Here is a 12,112-nt window from a genome sequence, read left to right on the forward strand (position 1 = left end):
ACATCTGTTTCAAACATACATATTGCTGATTTAGTCCTGTCATTTTGAATGTTTTTTGTAAATGAAAATGATGAGCTAGTCTATTAGTGATGTACTTGTACGTGAGAAAAGAAAACTGGTTCGTTATGTGAGATGGAGCCATTGCTTGCCCAAGTTGTACATACAGAATACAGAGGCACAAGCTTAAGACAGAGACCCCACCCAATAAGATGTAAGCACAAGACGCACAAGCTTAAGACAGAGACCCCACCCAATAAGATGTAAGCACAAGACGTGATTTGCAGAGTGGTTCCCGAGTAAACATGCAAGCTTTCTCCTGCTCCATCAACAAATTACCAACTAAAAAGGGGAAGAAAACCACCATCCGGTACATTACATCCAGTTCAACAATGAACGATTCAATCCAATCCAGCAAAAAGAAAAATTATCCAAGGTGGTGGTTTAGAGCACCCCAGCATGTACACATAATAAGGTAGGTAAAGTGAAGTTGAATACACGATGAGTTTGCCCAGAATAGTACCCAAGTTATACTTGACAATATGTCTCATTTATCAGCACGTGGATGAAACCCGGTGCAAGCACATGACAAATGCACAATACACCCAGGCGTAAGAGCAGCATGCCAATAGAGATCAATTGTACTTGAACACAAAACGTTGCTCCCAAAGTCAGAAACCATCATGGCTACAAAACCAATTGCTAACTAAGATAAAAACCCTGTGACAGGATCACTAGCCAGAACCATAAATTAAACTGGGGAACACCCATAGGCTACTCAGTACACCACAGTCGGGAGGGAATGACATACCATAGAACATGGGGTGAACTGCGTTTTTTGGCACTAGCTGACCAAGCTCAGCGGCAGACCAAGTTTCCTCAGGATCTTCAGATAGCCTTGCAAAATAAATGCAGTTACTCTTTCCTCCCCATCTTTCTGTTGTGCCAGAGGAGCGCCACACGCGGCGGAGATTAATCCGGGTCGCCGTGCGCTATTGTAGAGAGGGGAGAGGAGCGCTTGATGTTTTGACCTGCGAGAGAGATGAATGAGGCAGAGAGAGGCCAGGTTGTGGTGGGTCCCTTGGCTATTATCTGCACGCTGAAGTGGCAGGGTTGATGTAGTGCTGGGTCCCACTTGTAAGTCACTAAAAGAATGTTGAGGTGGCAAGTGTGATGAGGTGGATAGGCTGCATGTTGAGAGAAATACAATAGTGGGGATGAACTATTTAGGTATTATAGATTGGGGATTGGGATTGAGAGGAGAACGAGAGAGAAGTGTGGGTGGGGTGGGTCCCCATCGAGATGTTTTTTTTTCTTTTTTTATTGGTTGGGAAGAGAGGCCACGCATGCGTTGCGCCATGTTTCAAGCGCCCATCGCGTTAGTTTAGGTGGTGTTTGGTTCTCTAGTCTTAGGACTTTTTCTAGTCCCAACTAAAAAGTCTATAATCCCTAAAAAGTCCATCCCTGTTTGTTTCCAGAGACTAAAAAGTCTCTAGTCCCTTCCTAAAGGTTATTACATGACCATGTTGCTCCTAGTATATAAAAAATAACAATCAAACAACACCATAGGGTGCGGACCAATGGGTGCATGAAGGGGCATTGTTAGAAAAGTTCCAAAAAAACTCTCCTTGAGAGTCTTCTTAAAAAGTCCCTCCCGTTTGGTAAAAAAGTCTGTAAGAAAGACTTTTTCTAGTCCCTATAAAAAAGTCTCTGAAAACAAACACCCCCTTAGTTGTCATGGGCGCATGTCTCAAAAAAAAAGTTGTCGTGAGCGTGTGCGCGTGCGTGGCCTGGCATGGCTGCCGCTGGAACGAGGGAAGATACTTGCATCTGCATCTGGTAGTGCACGACTTGAGCAGCCGCGTCTACTCTGCTGTGCCGCATCCATGTCCGCAAGCACCTCTTCCACAAAGACTCGGAAATCACAGCCTGGGCCTGGCCCATATTTCGACGCCTACTTGACCTACACAATCTATCCAAATATCTATCAATCGCTGCGCCGCCGTCGCCTTCTTCCTACTTGATTTCTCCAATCAAAGTAAGTACAATAAAGCTGAATTAGCGGGCTATAAGAATTAAACTAATATATTTCTGCTTAGTTTGAAGAAAAAGAAGAAAAGAAAGAAGGTAAGCAGACTTTTCATGAAGAGCCAGCTCTATCACGTACTCCTAGGCATTTTGTGAGAATGAAAAATGAGCCACATAATAAAAAAGTAATACACTTTTTCATCTATTATTGTACACGTTGACTATAAGATGAGCTGTAGATGACGTGACATTAGCTTATAGGCAGCAGCTGACTATACTATTAACCATGCTCTCAAGCGTAGCTGTGCACATCTCCCGCTGTCTTTCTGCTCCTAACCCTGTCTGCTGGCGCTCGTCTCCAAGCCTTCTCATGTCTCATGTGATTTGTTTTGCGTAAGATTTGTGTGATCCACGTATCTGATGGCACACCGACCGCTCGCCACGCCCTATATCAAAGAGTAATTTGCTTTCTCATAGTCCTGGATATACACTAGTCAGGAATTCAAAGCGAGTGGGATTTTCTTTTCAGATTTGCTATTTCACATCTAGATGTAAAATAACTATCTCATATCTAAGTCCCTCATCGTTGGATTTGTTTTGTCTTTAAAATTCGTGCACTGATGATCTGCCAATTTGTTTGCGTTTGTTTGTAGGATCTGCGGATTTGTTGCGTGCGCTCGCGCAGCCCGCCTACAGCGTGCCAGCGTGGGCTAGCCTATGTGTGCTAGCGTGGGCTGCCTTTCCTTTCTGTTTTTTATTTTTGTCTATTGTTGTATTGTCTCGATACACTGCAGCTGTAGCAGTTTGTGAGGTATTTTTTGTCTTTTTTATTTCTTTTTTCTCCTCTTTGTGATACTATGATATGTGTATATATCAGATGGCATGTGCATGCATCTCCTTTGTTCGTGTATATACCGTATAATCATTCATGCATTTTTTTCGTTGTTCTGATTTGTATGCATCTCTGCAATGTGTCCATGGAATAGTAAATCATGTATCGAAATTGTTAAAACTCATATAAATGAGTGTGATGTCTCATCTAAATTTCAGTCCATTTGATCTGTCTCTATAAATTAGAAATGCTGTAATATACTCTTTCTTCCCAAAACTTCTCATACCAGACCAACCCACTGAAATGCAAATAGGGATCAGAAATGTGGTCAATATCACGAAGAATAATGAAAGACCGTCTATACCCATATACAAATGGATGTTTTCATAAGGAAGCCATCGAAGGCTTTCCACAAATTGAGATTTGGCCACAGAAGGACCGAATTGTATCCGAGGAACAGGGGGATACAAAAAAGTAATAAGAGAAACGCACAGACCAATCAATCGTATCGGTCTTATTGAAGAATTTGGAATGAAAAGAGGAGTAATGCTTCCTAGCACGGGACAGAGAATAGGACCACTTAGATCGAAATAGCATTCACAGAAATGTTCTAACATAGAGTAGAATTGAACATTGAAAAGATTAGTTGACAACAGTCAATCAAAAGATGGGGCGCCAAATTACTAAATAATAGGGGTCTTTCTGTGCAAGTCAGCTGAACACCGTAATTGATGAGTGAGTAGGTGGGTTAGGTGCACCCCTCGCCCAGTGGGAAGTCATGAGGCTAGCCCCCCCCCCTGAATGAAGAAGTAGTGGGGCCCCCTGCCCGCCCACGTATGCGCCTTTATTTAGATTATAACTAAATATTATACTGAACTTTATCCGGGAATCTTTCTAAAGAATCCATCTGGCAAAACGCAATTTGTCGATTTCAATCTAAGGTGCACCTTGCCTTTTTCAGGTAGCTTTGTTACGCCTATTCAGCTAGGTGGGGCATTGGTCATAGCCGAAGTCGAAGGGAAAAAAATAAGGTAATGAGATGATGGTGCCATCAAGAAGTTTTCGACGAACGTAGTAGCGGCCAAAAATGAAACTCTTGCATGAAAGACCGGATTTGACACAAGATGAATGACGTTGGGATTTTTCAAATGAAACCCACGATCAGAAAGTCACCAACGGAGCCATACAATCTATCTAGTAGTGTGCCATGGCACGGTACTCCGCTTCGGCAGTGGAAGGAGCAACTGTCTATTGCTTTTATCTCATCCAAGATAGTGTCTCGTCTCCCCATAAAATAGATAAGCCTGTAGTTGAGCACCTATCTGAAGGCCCGATCAGCATCAGTAGTTGCACGCAACTCTAAAGAAGACGATGACGGAAAAAAGGACGGCTCGAGAAAAGGTACCTCGAATATATCTAAGAATCCGATGAACTGCTGCAAAGTGAACTGACCGGGGGGCAGCCATGAAAGGCTGACTTTCTTAGGAAAAGCCATCTGGGCAAGAGATCGTCAGATAAACCAAACTGCCGACCTACTGTCTGTACTGCGTCGGATCAGATAATGGTGAGCCATCAGTCGGACGGAGTTTAACGTAAAGCTCCAAGGGAGTGTCAACAGTCTTCTCATCATTGAGTTGAGCTCGAGTGATCAAGTCATGACGTTATTTGATCTGAGATACCAAATATCCACGAGGAGAATGTGCGACCTCCAAGCCAAGAAAAGGCTTAGGGCGCGTCAGCGCCTTCATAGCAAATAATTGATGAAGGCGACACTTGATCAACGATATGGTAACGAAGTAATCACCAGTCAGTTTGATATCATCAACATACAACAACAGAATAGCATGTCCTTGAGGATAAACTGATACGAACATGGCCGAATCATGATCACTCCGAGCAAACCCTGCCTGGATAACATAACCACTGTGCTGAACTTCAAAAACCGACGCTATTGGGGCTTGTTGAGACCATAGATCGCTTTGCATAAAGGACAGACAAGAGAAGAAGTCAGAAGGGCAGGTTCTCTTTCATCCGTCTTTTCTAGGTGCGCATCTCCATCTACTAAAAGTAGGGGTGGTTGCCATAGATAGATTGGGTCATTCGTAACCTGAGCAATAACCGATGCTACTACAGCAATAACGGAAATAACCGATGCTACAACAGAAACTACAGCTATACGTGGCGGCCCCACACGCAACTTTGTTTAACAAGCATCACCCTTCCTTTCTTTTCAAATGCTTCCTCAGTCAATCAGCAGCTTATTCGATTCCTATTCTTATTAAACATCTGATATAAATGGTGGGAACAATGAAGCAGATTCTTCATCTGTAGGTTGCAATCTGTATGATTTCTTTTCTCGATCTCCTGCTTGTGTTTCACCTCGCACCTAAGCATCACGTTCCTAGGGATAGAGACATCTGCGCTCTAAGGCAATCATAGTACTACCAGCATGGTTACATCGTTCTGTGGGCAAGCTTCAACTTCAAAGTCACCTGATTTGGCACCAGCCAAAGGAGTAGGAACAGCAGCTGGGGAAGCACCATTACCATCCATGGGATGCTTTGTGAACAGCCCCCTCTGTTCAATACCGATACCTGTCAGATTCCATAGCTGACGAATCTCTTTCTTTTTCCACTCTTTCTGATGACACTGATGCTCCAAGACCAAGAGTTTTCACAGCCAAAGCTATTGAAGCTGCTCCCTCCCATGAATCACAGCTTTCTGGACGCACTGCTTGAACACCATGGAGCAAGATAGAGAAAAAACTCCTATCCCAGTTGATCGAGCTGAACCCACCCACCGCCGGGCAGGTGCATCAGCCTCTTCTTTCTAGTTTCCGACAGGGCTACCCGCACTAGCCTCTGACCTCTACTCCAAAACCTGAACTTCACAGATCCGAAGCCTAAACCTTCACTACTTCCATCACTTCACAGAGCAGGTCTTGTTTTCAAACTTGCTTTCGGGTTAAGTGCAGAAAATCAATTCAATATTCCTGTCATTGAGGATCTATTAGATGAGCTACATGGTGCACAACTGTTTTCCAAACTTGATTTGAGATCAGGTTATCATCAGATAAGAATGAGAAGAGAAGACATTCATAAATTTTAGGACATATTTTTGTCATTATGAATACTTAGTGATGCCATTTGGACTCACTAATGCACCTGCTACCTTCCAATCTTTAATGAATCATGTTTTTGCTCCGGAAATACCTTTTGGTATTCTTTGATGATATTCTGATATATAGCAAGACCAAACAAGCTCATCTCAAGCATCTAAAGTTAGTCCTGGACATTCTAAGGTCATAAAAACTATATGCTAAGATTAGCAAATGCAGTTTTCCTGTCCCTCAAGTGGAGTATTTAGGGCATGTTATCTAAGGATAGGGTCTATCTACAGACCCCCACAAAATAGTTGCCATCAAAGAATGGCCAGCACCTAAGACTATCACTCAGTTGAGGAGTTTTCTTGGTATGGCTGCAGAAAAAGAAGATTTGTCAAGAATTATGGGATCAATTCTAGGCCACTTCATGACTGTCTAAAAAAAGATTCATTCCAGTGGTCAGATGCTCAAATTGAGGCCTTCACAACATTGAAGAATTGTCTGGGCACTGCCATTACCTACTTCTGCTTGGACTGACATCTCCCTGGATTTCTTTGAGGGTCTTCCCAAATCATTGGGCAAAGAAGTCATATTGTTGGTGGTGGACAGGTTCACTAAATATTCTCATTTCATTCCCCTTGCTCACCCTTATAAAGTACAATCAATCTCTCATGCTTTCATGGATAATGTTTTTAAGTGGAATGGATTGCCAAAGTCAATAGTCTCTGATAGAAACTGGATATTCACAAGTAACATGTGGCAGGCCTTCTTCAAAGCACTGCAAGTGAAATTGAGGTTTAGCTCTCTGCCTATCACCCACAATCAGATGGCCAGACAGAACGTGTGAATCAGTGTGTGGAAAATTACTTGCGTTGCATGGTTTTTCAGCAACCAAGGAAGTGGGCTAGTTTGGATCAAGCAAATGCCACTTGGGAGGATGCCGACTTCATCAAAGGTCTCTTTCCGGAGTTCTATACAGCTCCTATTCGTGGTTGGTGCCCTAATTCCAACACTTGACAATGCTTTGGGGGAGGTATTGTCATATCTGAAGATTACTGTACCTAACTCTCGATTGAATTCAGAGTGCTGCCTTTACTTCATCTGCCGTGAACGGAGCCAAGAGGCTTGCGTTCATTTCTTCAGTTACTCGCCTGTTTACTTTCCCCAGTAGCCCAGGGTCGGGAGCTAGGACTTCTGAGGTGAACAGTCCCTCAAAGTAACCCTGTATTAGAGATGCTAACTGGTCGTTACCTTCGATCCTGTTGCCGTTTGAGTCATTCAAAAACTTTATTATGTTCTTCTTTTTTCTCCGTTGCAAAATGATGTGATGAAAGAAGCTCGTATTTCGGTCTCCATGGCGGAGCCAATTAGCCCTTCCTCTTTGCAGCCATTAATCCGAGTGCAAATTCTATCAATTAAGTGTTGGAAGCAGTCGCTCCTATCCACTCCTACCAGGGAGGGGAGCCCCAAGTATTTGTCAGTGAGCGATTCGGTGACAATATTCAGCAGGTTGCATACCTCTTGTCTGTCCCCCCTATCTGTCTAAGGGTCCTTGGTAAAACTCTCTTCATTGAAGGCAGTACGTGGGTATCCATCTTATCTACGGTCTGCGGGTCATCCACATGACCAAAACAAAGGGTACGAAAGCAGTGAAACCGATATATCTGTTGAAGGCGATCCCACCGGTCCTATTTATTAAGTTGCAATGGCGAGTATCTTTGGACCCCAAAGAGTTGTATAAGTTGGAAAATGGAGATTTTCCTGTGGCATTGGCCGTTGGGCAGCTAGCTATTGCATTTGAAGGCTCCATAGAAAGAACCCGCAGGTACTATTACGACAGGTGGCTTCGAATCCAGTTTGTTAGTCGTTTGCATCTCGGTTAACAAAAATAAGCTTGAATCCCTCCATTCGTAGATCAATCAGCTAAAGTTGTTAAAACAATGCCCCGGTAAAAAGGTAGCAGAAGGTCGTTCTTTCTTACTCGAAGTTGCACTCAGGTGCTGCCGTTTTAGAGCTAGGCGATATTCTCTGTGTAAACCAGTATCGTATCTGTTCGATATGGACCATTCTATAAGTATAGTCATTTTAGTCTTCCTCAAAGGATCTCCGATCTATTGTGCAACCTTCCCTTTGAAACCCACCCCACACGAATACTTCTACCCCTTATCACAGCTCCAATGCCCACAGGCATCTGTCTCTAGCACAAATCTTTTACTGAAATCAGGGAGAACCAACACAGGGGCCTCAATTAAAGCTTGCTTGAGAACATCAAAGGATTGCTTTGGCTTGTCCACACAAATGGTACTCCTTTCTTTAACAAGTTCGTGAGAGGTCTCCTAATTATGTATATACAGGATGAGTCACATCTTGACCGGAGCCATGCGGAGCACAAAAAGTGAAGAGAAAGGATTTGTTCACCACTTTAAGCCAAAAGATAGAAATGAAAGCTGTTCCCATAGAATGAGATTAGATCCCGCAAGTGAGCTATTTATACCGAAGCTTACAAAAAGAAAAGTGGAAACGGGAGCTTTCCCACCACGGCATCCAACTCTTCTCTTCCGTAAGCAAAGGGGCTTTCAACGAGATAGGGAGCTGTACAATTTCACCCGTGGGTGGGGCTGGCTCACAATACAACAATTATCGCTACTGATTCCAGATAGAATGTTGATACCGGTGGAAAAGCACTTCTTTCTATGTATAGGGCAGGTTGATACCGGGAAAAGCACTTCTTTCTATGTATAGGGCAGTGAACTAAAAAAAAAGTGTCCTTTCTCGATACATAACATTGTATAAGTCAACCCAAGTCGCTTCTTCATCTCCGGGAATCCGGTAAGGTACTTTTGGAACACCAATGGGCATATTAGATTAATATTATTATATTATAGTAAGAAAACTACACTTTAATATATAAACATAAGAATGGAAGAGAAAGAAAGAACCTGAGAAGAGCTTAGTTGGAACTCTTTACCGGGATCATAGGGGCTATGCTCCCCTCTCTCTGTCTCAGTCCCAGCCAACGGCATAGCAACACCTACTCTTCCTTCTGATGCAGCCTTCCTGGATCCATAATTTGGCTTCCTCGTTTATTGATTGCTTGCAATCGCCACAACACCATTGAGTGAGCGTCATAGAATCCTCAAGGCGTGAAGTAGAAGTTCTTCGAACCTTGATTGTGTGTGTTCGTGCCCACTCCAATAGAGCATTTGGCCCTGTGAGCTTTGACTACGAAAGCTACCTATGTCAATCAGTATAGCCACTAGAGGGATTGGAACAGGTATATTCCTTCTCAGACAGTACTTTAAGACAAACACGGTTCACAAGGTGGATTTTCTATCTATTAGTTGACTACGGAGCTTCCTCATCCCGACCTATCTATATGTGAAAAGCTCTCCGCCAGAATCTTCGTAGTAGTAAGTCGTGGGTTACAAGCTGTCCCTTCCTCAAACCACCCCGCAATAGATATAGGGTTTACCAACCTCAGGCATGGACATAGACACCAGATCATTTTGATAGAAATGAGGTAGACTGGAAGCTGAAGCCAATAGACCAATGGAACTAATCAATCACTTGCTTTCCCGAACTGGACAGCAGGATTTTATCAGCACTGGACTTGAATCGCGTCGATGACTCTAATCTTTAGAGACAGAAGCAGATGGGAGAAGGTTGGATATGGATCATGATCAAGTCTTCTTTTCATGAATGTTCAGGAAGAAGAGAATCCCTAAGTGAGAATTGAATGCCATCCCATTTCCTAAATAAATATATTTCCAATATACGTGAATCACGAAAGAACCAATGCTGTAACTTGCTTCATCCGGCATTATAAGTAATCAATGAGATTTTCTTCCTCGAGAACAAAAAGCTACACGAGGAGAGCCTTGTTTACTGATATGCTACTAAAAGACCAGAGGTGATGGCCTCTGAATTGCAGGGTATGGAAAGTGGGTGTTAATCAACAAGATTATCTACATTTGCGGAAACCACTACTGGAATAAAGTTAGATCTTTATTTCATTTCAAGGAAAAGTTTCAGGGTTTAGCCACCACTCAGACAGTAGTGAAAAAACAAAATAACTCTAGGCGAAAGTGCACGGAGGATCTGTGATTCCTCCTACCTTATGAGCCCTTACAAAATGCCATTTTGAATGATGGACAAATCATGGGTGTCGGCAGTCTAGTCAGAGCATTTTGGAGCGCCTAAGCGGGCAAAGTAGGTTGACCCGTCCCGAGGGGGAGGGAACAAACGGGCAATTGAACACCATAGGGCACACACGAATTGCTAGTAACGACTTGTATATATCAGGCAAGAGGTGCAACTCCGACCCAGAATCCTGCGTGATGGTTGGTCACCTTACCAATAATCTTCTTAATGTTGGAGAAAATGAGGATCGTTGACTTAAATTGGAATTGATACCTAGACTACTTGGTTCTAGCTTGCCACCCCAGAAGGCAACGTATACACAAGTATAGACTATAGGTAACACTGTAGGGTACAGCCTTGGGTAGTCTTAGGGTTTTCCAAGATATGATAAGATCGGGTTATTTATTAGAATTGGAAATAGCTAGACGAATAAGTAGGCTTTAAAAGGACGAATAAAGTAGGCCTTCTAACTCAAAGTACTCCAGCTTAAGGAAAGACATGCAACATTGGTGATCAACGTATGGAATTTCCGCTATTCCGTTCCGGGAAAACACTTGTTTTTTCACGTTTTTCCTTCGCTGTTCTTTCCTGGATTTTTTGTTGATGATTCTTCCCCTTAAAAAAAGCTTTTCCCTATAAAAAATATGTGGCCCTTTTCTTTCCCGAAAAGGCATTCATTGTTCGTTCTGTGCCAGGAACCAGATTTGAACTGGTGACACGAGGATTTTCAATCCTCTGCTCTACCAACTGAGCTATCCTGACTATTTATTGTGCATCATCCTAGTAGAGTACTTGTATCTATGTCAATTAAAGGGACTAAAAAAGAAAAAAGTATTCTCAAATTGGACTTAGTAAATATCAGGATAATGATATGGATTGTGAATGACTTACTTAATAATAGGGATTACTTGCCTATACTATAATATGTTCATTTGTATGAATGGGATAAGATCCAAAGAAGTCAGTTCGGATCCGTTTGTGAAAGAGTAGAATAAGAAAGATAGTGAATCTTGTTTGAACCATTAATGAAAAATAGAGGTTGGTACAATAGTTAGGAAGTAAAATGGGCTTTTTATTGGGGATAGAGGGACTTGACTTGAACCCTCACGATTTAGAAAGTCGACGGATTTTCCTCTTACTAGAAATTTCATTGTGGTCGGTAACGTTGGTGAATTAACAGAAACGGAAAGAGAGGGATTCGAACCCTCGGTAAACAAAAGCCTACATAGCAGTTCCAATGCTACGCCTTGAACCACTCGGCCATCTCTCCTACATAATCTTATTATTGACCAGAAACTGAGTGAATAGCGAGTTTTCGTATCACTAAAGTACAGGTACAACCGATCACAGGTTCCATAGGGAGTTTGACTTCCTTTCCAATTTCATATTTCTCAACAACAACTTCTCTCATCCCCACGGATCTATTCAAAATTCTGGAATCGTCCCATGTTTCTATTTCGATTGTATGGCGTGGCGTATACACGTTATGCAAACAGAACGTATGGTTACTTTACTCTATTTTCTCATGGCTTGTTAAACCTTTCTTTTTTCTTTTTGGATCATAACCAAATAAAAACTTCTCGAGTTATCAGAATCCATAGTCAAATTCAGTCCTTGGTTATTCAAGTTAGATGAAATAGTAATAGTTTGGCTCACATTGGTATACTACGAAATCCAATCTGATTCAAATATTGAATATCTCTCCTTGTCGGGACAATTTAAGCAGAATAAAATATCTATTATCGATTTTTTAGAATCGAATTAGTCTGTTTTTTTGCTATTTCGTACTGTATAATTCCTTTGTTTATGGGATCATTTTCCCCGAGGGTTTCCAATCAATGGGGGCGTAGTATAGGTAGTTAGAGAGTGTAGGCTCCCCTAGCTTGAATTCTTTTTACCCATTCTTTGAGAGTGATAGGTTTGATTTTTCCGTACCGTAATAGAAGAGCTCAGAAGAAAGACCTAATTATATAAAAACACGACCATTCAAGCTAAAGATCAGAGGATCCGTA

At 42.3% G+C, this 12,112-nt stretch overlaps 1 long non-coding RNA gene and 2 other non-coding genes across 3 annotated transcripts; all 3 read right to left on the minus strand.

Annotated features, from left to right (window-relative positions):
• Positions 1–548: 548 nt before the first annotated feature.
• LOC125528077 lies at positions 549–931 on the minus strand. The gene is made up of 2 exons (XR_007292319.1): positions 809–931; positions 549–684 (listed from the first exon to the last, which is right to left on the minus strand). It is a non-coding gene; the product is annotated as an uncharacterized LOC125528077 (long non-coding RNA).
• Positions 932–10,789: 9,858 nt separating this feature from the next.
• Positions 10,790–10,862, minus strand: TRNAF-GAA. The gene has a single exon. It is a non-coding gene; the product is annotated as a tRNA-Phe (tRNA).
• Positions 10,863–11,283: 421 nt separating this feature from the next.
• On the minus strand, positions 11,284–11,370 carry TRNAS-GGA. The gene has a single exon. It is a non-coding gene; the product is annotated as a tRNA-Ser (tRNA).
• Positions 11,371–12,112: the final 742 nt, after the last annotated feature.

This window comes from Triticum urartu, unplaced genomic scaffold (assembly GCF_003073215.2).
Source record: "Triticum urartu cultivar G1812 unplaced genomic scaffold, Tu2.1 TuUngrouped_contig_4620, whole genome shotgun sequence".
NCBI lineage: Eukaryota > Viridiplantae > Streptophyta > Magnoliopsida > Poales > Poaceae > Triticum > Triticum urartu.